The sequence below is a fragment of the Ambystoma mexicanum genome, chromosome 3q (genome assembly GCF_040938575.1).
Source record: "Ambystoma mexicanum isolate Mex_15411 chromosome 3q, UKY_AmexF1_1, whole genome shotgun sequence".
NCBI lineage: Eukaryota > Metazoa > Chordata > Amphibia > Caudata > Ambystomatidae > Ambystoma > Ambystoma mexicanum.
In genome coordinates this window covers 469,960,351-469,970,555 of record NC_090926.1, presented here as the reverse complement: position 1 = coordinate 469,970,555, position 10,205 = coordinate 469,960,351, and positions in this window count along the sequence as shown.

The window sequence follows — 10,205 nt, the reverse complement described above, 5'->3', positions numbered from 1 at the left end:
GTAGCACTTGACAAACCACTTTGCTGAGGTATCAATTGGGGAGATTGGGCTTAAAGACGCAGGATTGCATCTGGCATCTTCAAAATTGGTCCTAATACTGCCTTCAAGAGGCCGGCAAAAACTGATTTTTAATACCATATTACATATCAAGGTGGCTATTGACACCCACACTTAACTTTAGGGGCTTTCTCCTAAAGGTCTGGCTAATGAGGTTATTCCACCCTCCTGGCATTTGTCTTCAGTGCCAGCACATAATGTATGGTTAATATGTATGACTTGCTGTCAATTGGTCTGGGTTTACATTTTTCCAGCGTGATGTGAGGCTTACTAATGGCAGAAACTGAAGGTTTCTAGTTTCGCTTGTGGAAGCTTTAGTGCTGCAAGAATCAATCCCTACTGTCAATGTACTTGTTTCTCCTGTGGAAAAAAGACTGTCACTTAACTTGGCAGGCATCACAATTGTCATTTGTATAGCACCTTTCACCATTGGTATTGGCAAAGATGCCCGAGGGCTGTGAGTGCACTATAAATTGTAAATGTGGTGTTGGTTGACAGCCCTTTGGGGATTGCATTTCAGAAAGGGGGTAATTTGTCAGGAGTTATGAATGCCTGTGTGCATTTTAGCCAGTATGTAGGGTCCCAGTGTCTAGCTGGCATGTGGATGGGTGCTGAGAGCTATTGGAGTATGCAAGGGCAGGAGACTTGTGTGCCCCTAGACAGAATTTTACTTCAGGGGATAGCTGCAAAAAGTGGTATTCTGACTTTGTGTATAATGGCAGATGGGAGGCCATGCCTTCTGCTATCTTACATGAGCATGGATTGTGATAGGTACCTGTGTCCTGACTGGTTTCTTGGATGAAGTTTGCCACACATTGCTTACTGATATGCATCTGCAGTACACAATGACTGCAGCTACTACAATTCAGAAAATTGGTCTAAACTCTATTCTACTTTCAATTGGCTACATGCTAATATTCACCTAGATCAATACTTGCATTACTTTCTAAATGCACGCAATGTAATACATACGTTTCACTCGGAATTCACCTCCATTCAATGCATGGTGCAGAACATGCAGGAATGCCTCCTCTTGTAATGAGCCTTCCTGGTATTTCAGGGAGTCAAAGATTTGATGGTGATAAACTGAAAGCAGTTGTGTACTAGGCATCCAGATAGCAGGGGCGATCACTGGGTAACGAGGAACTTGTAATGCTCTAAATATAACTAATATCTCAGTTGTCAACCAGTGGAAGACTGTTTGGGAATAAGCCTACAGCTTCAACCCGACTAATGTAGTGAGGTCTACATCTGAAGCACTGTCTCACCGATTTGTGACCCAGATCATCCAGCTCTCAATGCACATTAGGTAATTGATTCTCTACCATCTTTTACTTTACACACTAAGTTTATCCATCATGACCGTAACATGACTGCCTTAACCCCATGCAGGAATGGGACATGTGGCTTGGCTCCTTGGATATTCCACAACCCTGGGAGCTGCCACTACAGAAGAGCAGAAAATGCACCTGGGCACTACAGTAACTGAACTGTACACATCAGTTTGTATCAAAGGGACAAGATGTTTCACCCAGCAATGCATACAAGTCAGTGGGGCAGTGCTGTTTCAGATGCTGTACATGCAAGGAAAGGGTATGGAGCAAATCGAAGTATGTTGGAGGGAAGGGTATACAGTAGAGGGTTATGAGGAAGCTTTAGTGCAGGTTTAAAGGAGTGGCACGCTGAGGTTTTAACCTGTTGAAGGCAGTTGCATTACCTAGAAAAAGAATGAGTGAAAGACCCAAGCATAGTTGGGGGACACTAAATATTAGAGCCACAGTTGCATGTTTAATGGCAGCGGGAGATTTCACCCAAGTAGGGACATGGGTGGAAGGTACATTCCTCTCGTAGTCTCCCTTGTTTCTGCTCTTGTGTGGGTTTGTGCTTTGAAAATCATACTTGATGATGGGATTCTACCAGGAGTTTGCTGACTCAACATAGAAAGCGTTTTGTTGTCCTTTGCCACTCGTGCCTGCCCATGTTGGGAAGCCATTCCCTTCCCTCCATTTCCGAGTTTCCCCACTCCTGCCTGCCCAACCCACTCCGTTTTCGTCTGTCCTGTGCAATGAGCACAGAAGTGCTAGCTGCATCAGTTATTTTTGTTCTGGAAGCTTGCCCCATTTGTTTGCCGACCCTGCAGATACCTGGTCCTCATGGTGAGCACTTTGTTGGCTTTTGCCACCACTGCTTGCCTGTATTGAAGCCATTTTCCCCCTCAATGTATGCCCCCCCCCTCATAGCTCCCTGGCTCACTTCTGATAGGTTCGTGCTCAATGCACATGACCAGAGGTTCTCTTCAGAGACTATCCCAGGGCAGCGGGCAGCTCCCACTGTGTTTGCCATTGACATGGTCTACTGCTACAAATGGGTAGCTGGCAGAAATCCTATTTTGTTTGGATTTTCATAAGCTTGACCTTGGGCAGTCCTCTCGGGCATTCTCATGGTCAGGTTATTGTTCGTTGGACAAGATCTACAGGAATGGAAACAAATGTCGAGATTAAGGGATGAGATCCCCCCCCTCTATATGGGTTCCAAGTCACTGCTATTGCTTTGATTGTGAGGCCTAAACACCTGAAGAGGGAGAAATACTTTCGTTTTGAGATTTCTGTCGAAATTGGATTTTGCTCAACTTGGGTCATGAGTCTAGGTTTTCATTGCTACACTCATTCGTGTTAGGCTTCTTTAACTTGGATTCTATTCTTTGGAGGGGGTATTACCTCTGAGAAGCAACACCACTGTGTTGTCTAGGGGATTAGTTCTGAGAACTATAGTATGTGGTGTTGGATCTCCACTCGCCCTGTTACTGGGATCCATTATTCCAGCACCTATTTTCTTGGTAGCCTACTCCTCGATTCTGAGCGTTTCTTTAGGTAGAAGGAGCGTATTTGTAGCCTAGGATACACTTTGTCAAAATCCAAGATTTCGTTAGATCTGTAGTTTACATGCCAGGTGAACTAGTAGGTTGGCTTTGCAGTGGGTTTGCTGTCTTGGTTCCTTCACGCCAGAGAAATGGGTCTTCTCGCCCCCCCCCCCCCCCCCCCCCCCCCCCCTCCGTCCAACTGAGTACTCTTCACTGCAGCTACCTTAATGTTGGTTTGAATGGGCGTTTGGGGTTCTTTTCTTTGGTTTTGGGAGTTGGGTTCTGTGCATCATGGATCCTCAGTCTGCATGATTTTCCATTCCAGGGATCTAGAATCCTCAAAATCCACTTCCGCCACTATGTATTTTGGAAGGGCGTGTAAGTAAGTTGTTAGTCTCGATTTTTAGTCTCGATTTATGGTACTGACCTTTTGAAGTCTGCAAATGCACACTTGAGTCCTTGAGCACACTCCATGGGAGATTGATCATCGGCACAAATGAAGTTGTAAGCTGCCTTGTGGGATACTTGGGAATTTCTTTAATTGGAAAAATCTAAAAGGTCACCTTTTTAGGAAGAGCATTTGTAGTTCTTTGGATCTTCTAGCCCAGCGGAGAAACTCTGAAGCGAACATCCATATGACAGTCTGTTTGATCGCTTTTCAAACCAAATGAGGACATCTATTTGGGAACATACAAACAGAATATTTAACTTTTTTATGGTAAGGGGGTCATAGCCTTAATCTGTTTGGGTCGTCACAAACTGATTGTGGATTGCTTTTTATCCATCTGTTTACTTGGATCCAGCTTCCCCATCAGAATCGGAGGCACTGCTTGAATCCCCTTCCCTATTTGTATACTGTCGTCATGTCCATATGACTGAGATTTCCTATATGCATGTCTGGGCCCCCCCCTCTCATTCCCATTGTTCTTGGATATTTGCCTCAAATCAGAGGCTGGATAGTATGGCATGCTATCATATTGTTGCTCAAACCCAGTATTTTTCCATGTACCTGAGGCTCTAGTGCATTAACATTGTCCCTGGTGTAGATCGGTACTTTAAAATTATCTTAGTTTGGCTGACATGGACAGAAAATGCAACTGGCTAAATGCTCTGTTAAATAATATGCTGTCATTCTTGTTCCTTTTGACTCCATGTCCTGACTCACTAATTCTGAGTGCTATGAGTGTACTGATGGCATGTTAAGGGTGCCACTCCCTTCAGATGGATTGCTTTGTCTGGCAAGGAAACTGTATATGGGCGAGTTTGGGAAGAAGAGCTGGTGTCCCCTTAATCCTGCATTTGGCTAGGTGCACCAAAACCACTAGCATGATTCAGGGACTGTTTTGTAAATGAAGAGTATTTCTCGGATTGGGAAATCTCTTGTCTTCCATGAAATTTTGCAGGAAGTCTGAAATCGCTTGAACATCTTTAATTTCTTGTCTCAATCTGGCAGGATCCATTTCAATTAAGATCTGTTGTTTCCTAGACTCATTCACTAGCCTAGCTAGTGTCAAATGTCCTAAGATTTGGAAGCTCGTGTTTGTCACATTTTGTAGTTCCTTCTGTAATTGTTAAGTTCTGTCTCCTGACTGATCGGCTGCCTGCTCGTTAAGTCTCTTCATATATACAATATCTGACGTTGTCATTGAGATTTTTGTGTCCAAGTTTTCATTTTCCACTATGCTCTGATCACCCTGCTTGTAGGCATGCACCAGTTGTGATGGAAGCTGATGTATATGGCGGCATGTTTCTCTTGGGCTAACTGTCCTTTTTTTCTGGTATTTAATATTGTATATTGGATCAAATTCTGACAGTCAGTATCTTTCATTACAGCTTGCATTTACATCTTGACACCGTTTCATAATTTCTGTATAATTAGCTTGGTTAGTTTTGGACTTCATTCCATAATCTGTCTGTAGACAAATTATGAATGTCATTCAGGTTTATGGACACTGTTCAGCTTCTTGCACAAGCGCTAATTCTGAAGAGGCCTGTGGACATTTTCTGTAAGACTGTACAAATCAAGTGAGCTTTCTGCTAACCTATTTACCATTTGAAGGTGAAGTGTGCCAAAATGTGAGTCAGCCAGCTTTTGTGGAAGTTGGTACAATTTTTGATCAAACTCATCTAGCGGGCCCTGTTGGGGTCTAAATATCCAAGCCCACACTTTCAATCGGTATCATTTTCATTTTTGAAAGGCAGTCTAAACTCGGACCATACAAAAAGGGCCATCTAATGCGATCCACTACTACAATTTCCCCACACGTATTTTGTGTGCATTCTGTTGCACCACTACATGGACACCAGTAATGCCATCAACCTAACATACTGGCATGCAAACCCCCAGTTAAGTAGAAATATTTAATGTATTTGTTCATCGTGAAATTATGGAAGTCACCTTGTCTGAAACTATACATTACATATTTCTATAGCCACGTTTTATTTAATACAAAATCTGAAGGCACACACCATTAATGTTTTCCCAGATCTTTATTATTTTTCAAGATGAGAAAAATGAGCACAACACATTTCTTCCCATTTCTGGTGTAGTCGCATGTAATTGTTACAATAAAGGTTGTTGGTAATCAATCTCATTGCATTCGTCCCCTTCTGCCATTTGTTAACACTGCAGAAGCCAGCAATCGGCTCTGCTTTGGCCATACCTGCAAATCAGACTGGGGATAGTCTGGTATAGATGCCTCACCTGCTAGCATGAATGCAAGTTCTCCTCATTGCACACAACTATCCCTTGCCAATAACTGGTGGCGAGTGGGAATTTTCATCTGGAATATCGAGTACTTTTTTTTTACAGTACTTCACCTGGGGAAAATTGCAGGCGATCTAATCTGATGCCTTCAAGATGTGCCAGACACCTTGTGGTAAAAAGGCACACTTTTCCATGTATTGTGGTCTATGCCTAGGGCTTCAGACCACAATCACACAGCATTTAACTCCGTTTTAGGAAATTGAGAGTATTTTTTTTAGGGCACCTAAACTTAGTTCCCATTGCCCAACTGGTGCATTTTTAGATCCATACCGAGGGGGAATGGACAGCTGAGCAACATGGCAGCTTGAATTCTCTAACTGCCTGTGTGGGCATATCAAAAGAAATGATCAGCGGGTTAAGAGCTCGTATAGCAACTCATTGATCCTGTTGCTTGGATATTCTGAGGCATGAGCTACATTATGGCAGCAGGGAGCAAACCATTACTAGAGGCAAGAAGCCTGAATCATGTGGCTGCAATAAAATGGTGGACATGCCTCCTGGGTTCAAACAAATTTCGTGAGCAGGTGTTAAAATGAGTGCCTCAGTCTTGGGCCTCACCTAGTATGCAGGAGCTACTGCTCGAGAACCAGGAGCAGTGTGCCACAAATCTAACGTTTATGTGAGATGCAAACCTGAACTTTTCATGCATTGTAAGGATCTCATGGTGACCCCAGTAAAGACACAAGTCATCACAGTTGAAGGGTGTTTAAACTGTGTGCAGGATGGAAAAACACAACCTAAATCAAAGGTGGGAGCAAGCGTTGACCATCAAAGAAAAATAAGGCAGTCCTTGTGGCGTCTTCTCAAAGTAAAAAGCCTATACTAAAACTATTGCCAATGCCTTACAACTAATTACTGAAACTGTGGGTTAGGGTATTCAAATGAAGGAAACTGCTGAAATAATTTGCAAATTCCAAAAAGGCTAATTGGCTATTATCCTAACTGAAGGCTCAGCATCCAGAATAGGTCAGTTTATGGATAGCAGAGGGTCCCTGTGGGAGAATGAAAACGCTAATTTAGGCAACCTCAGACGTTTCTCTGAACTACTCCAAGCACAGATTGTCTTGCCATGACTACAGCAGCAGCTTTAGAGGCTGTAATAACACCACAGGAGGCTAAAGCACAATTAAATCATTGCCTTTTGAAAAAACCCTGGGACCAGATAGCTTATTTGTAATACCTTTCAAGAAAGGCGTATTAACCCCTTATCTGGCAAGTTTCTTTTCCACATTCATGTCAGTCGATTACAAGTTTAATGTTGAATCCTGCAAAGATCTTTACAGTTGTGACTGACATATTGCAGTCTTTAATTAGGACATCAGAATCATAGCAAACATTAGAAAATCGACTAGCACCATTTTACTAAAGTGAATTGATCCAAATCAAACTGGGTTTCTAATGGGACTCAGTGGGTGAGAAATTCACTCCCCATCGTTCTGCCGATCTGGAGTCTAACCATATTCTTTACTCTTCAGGCTGGGTTTTGCCCGGCATGTACAGTCTGTAATTGTGTTTCTCCAGCATTGGATCTTTCATGGATTCACATGCTTAGAATATTCCCCGTCGTCAGACTGGGAACCCTCGGTACACATATATATAGTCATTTCCAATAGGAAAAACTTCTGCCCTATCCCCGTCTGCGTCCTCTACGGGGCCGCCCACGTACGCCCCGTTGGACATGATGGTATATAAGCCCCGCCCCCGCGGGTCCCTTCAGATTTCAACCGTCTCCAAAGATAGTGGGATCTCCTCGTGTATTTTCTTCAAATACTTATCGATTGTTTCTAACTCCTGCGAGTTGGTCTGTTTGGTCCGCTTCCAACTCCTACGAGTTTTGTTAGTTAATCTGGCAATAATGTCGGGTAAGCCTCTTTTCCGCCCGTGTGCCACGTGCGGTCTAAAGAAGGTTTATGAAGGGGATGGCCATCTTGACTGCATCTACTGCCTTCACCCCCACCACTCGGCGGACCAATGTGATATCTGCAAGGGGTTTTCCCAAAAAACCCTGAAGGACCGGAATCGGCGACTGGTCTCGTGGCTGAACGACGGCGCTGGAGCGTACCCTCAATCGGAGGTAGGATCGGTGCGCAGTATCGCCTCAGCGAAAACATCAGAAGCCTCCCGACGCTCACATCCGTCGGAACCTCCGGCCAAAAAATCACGGCCTACGGGGAAGGACGTGCCTCGAAGTCATTCCTCTAAGGCCTCATCGAAAGAATCGACGAAGAAATCTTCTTCTTCTTCGTTGAAGAAAGACAAGGACAGGCCAAAATCCTCCTCGAGCGATCAGAAAAGATCAGCTACGAGTAGAGAGGCGGATAAACACAGGGAGAGCTCCGCGAAGGCGGGACCGCCTAAGCCACCTGCAGGCCTTCCGTCGACGACGATGGCGACGATCCAAGTGCCCACTCCGTCACAGTCCCCCGCCTTTCAAACGGGCTCATCGTCGACGACGATTCCCTCGTCGACGGAGTTCCAGGCCTGGAGGCCAGAAACGTTCGACATGGGGCTACCCGACACACTGCTACAAGAACAGCCAGTTTCGATCGCCTCCAAAGAGGACGACGGCTTCAGAATAGTGAGCCCGGAAGACCTGGGGCTACGGCCCAGATTTCCTTCTGGTGCAACCTGCTCTCAAGTTTTCACCCAGCCTCCAAACGCCCAGGCTACTCTCTCCATGGAGGTACTTTCCTCCTTACACTCGCTCTTGAAGTCCCTGGACGAAAGGCTCCCGCCTGTTCCGACGACTCCCCTCGTCGACGAGCCCGGACCTTCACACCGCCCGACTAGATCGGTCGTGGGCCCAACTGCTCCAACAGTCCAGGAAGAAGGTGAGCTCTCGGACTCCCTCTCTGAACAGGGGTCAGCTTCTAATATCTCCCTCTCGCCGTCGAGAGACCCGTCATGGGTTTCGGATGTGGAGGTGGATCCTCCGAAAAGTCCCATTCACCCATCTCCACCGGACGACATAGGGGCCTTCCATTCCATGATGGAAAAAGCCTGCAAGGAGTTCGGTTTGACCCAACAAGAAGAAAAGGACTGCTTCCTCTTTGACCACATGGGCAAGAATAGGCGTTCTGTTTTTTCGATACCGATACTGGACCACGTATGGAAAGAGGGCGTCCAAACCATGCGGCATCCATTCTCGGAACCTGCGGTCAAAGGCCGCGTAGAGAAGAAATTTAAAGTTCCAGATTCGACGCCAAAATGCCTCTCTGCGCAACCCACGCCTGACTCGGTGGTATCGGCGGCGGCGACGAGAAAGGCAAAGGCCCAGCATAAGTGCTCTACCCCGCCGGACTCCGAAGCTAGACGCCAAGACGCTTTCGGTAAGAAGATCCTGTCAGTGGGAGCGTCAACAGTGAAAGCAGCAAACTCCCTGGCAATCATGGCCAGGTATGACAGGGAGATGTGGCACAGACTGGCACCCATTTTGGACCACCTCCCCGAAGAACACAGAAAATCAGCTATGTCCCTGGTTCGTGAAGGAGAAGAAGCCTCGAACCATGCTATCAATATAGCGGTGGACCTGGCAGACTCGGGGGTTCAAACAAATTAACAATGGAGTGGTTCTACGACGCCAGGCCTGGCTCAGATGCACCAACTTTAGACCCGAGGTGCAATATAAGGTCGTCGACATGCCTTTCGAAGGTGACCACCTGTTTGGCGAAAAGGTGGATGAGGCCTTGAAAGGAATGAAGGAGGACTCTGAGACGGCGCGCTCGCTGGGCTCCCTCCAAAGCGGTAAGCCCTTTCGTTCCTTTCGCCCCTTTAGAGGAGCTACGGGAAACGCACGATTTGCGGGATCCAGGGATAGAGCATTCGGGAGGTCTTCATATCCGTCCCAAGGTTATAGACGCGCCTCACAGTCCTCGACCCGACGCAGAAATTTCCAGGCCTCTAGGAGACGTCCCACTTACTCGTCGTCGACGGGAAAACAAAAAGATCAACAATGACGTTCTAGGAGGGAGAGTGTCAAGTTGCGTCGAGGAATGGGAGTCTATTAAGACAGATCGGTGGGTTCTGGACACGGTGAGACTGGGACATTCCCTAAGATTCAAATCCAGACCTCCAAAACGTCCACCGATATGCCTGTCTCAACCACACCTAAGCGTCTTGCGTCGAGAGGTTGCGCTCATGCTAAAAAAAGGCGCCATCGAGTTAGTACCTGCTTCACAGAGAGGCTTAGGGGTTTACTCACGCTGCTTCGTAGTAAAGAAACCAAACGGGAAGTGGCGCCCCATCCTCGACCTACGGGACCTCAACAAAACCCTGCTGAGTCAAAAGTTCAAGATGCTTACTCTACAGGAGGTAATCAGATCGGTCCAAAAGAACGATTTCCTAGCGTCTCTGGACCTCCAAGATGCGTATTTTCACATTCCGGTGCGCACTCACCACAGGAGGTTCCTGAGGTTCCTAGTCGGCCAAACACACTACCAATTTACTGTGCTCCCTTTCGGCCTGAAGTCCTCCCCAAGAACCTTTACAAAGTGCCTAGCACCCGTAGCAGCCTGGCTGCGG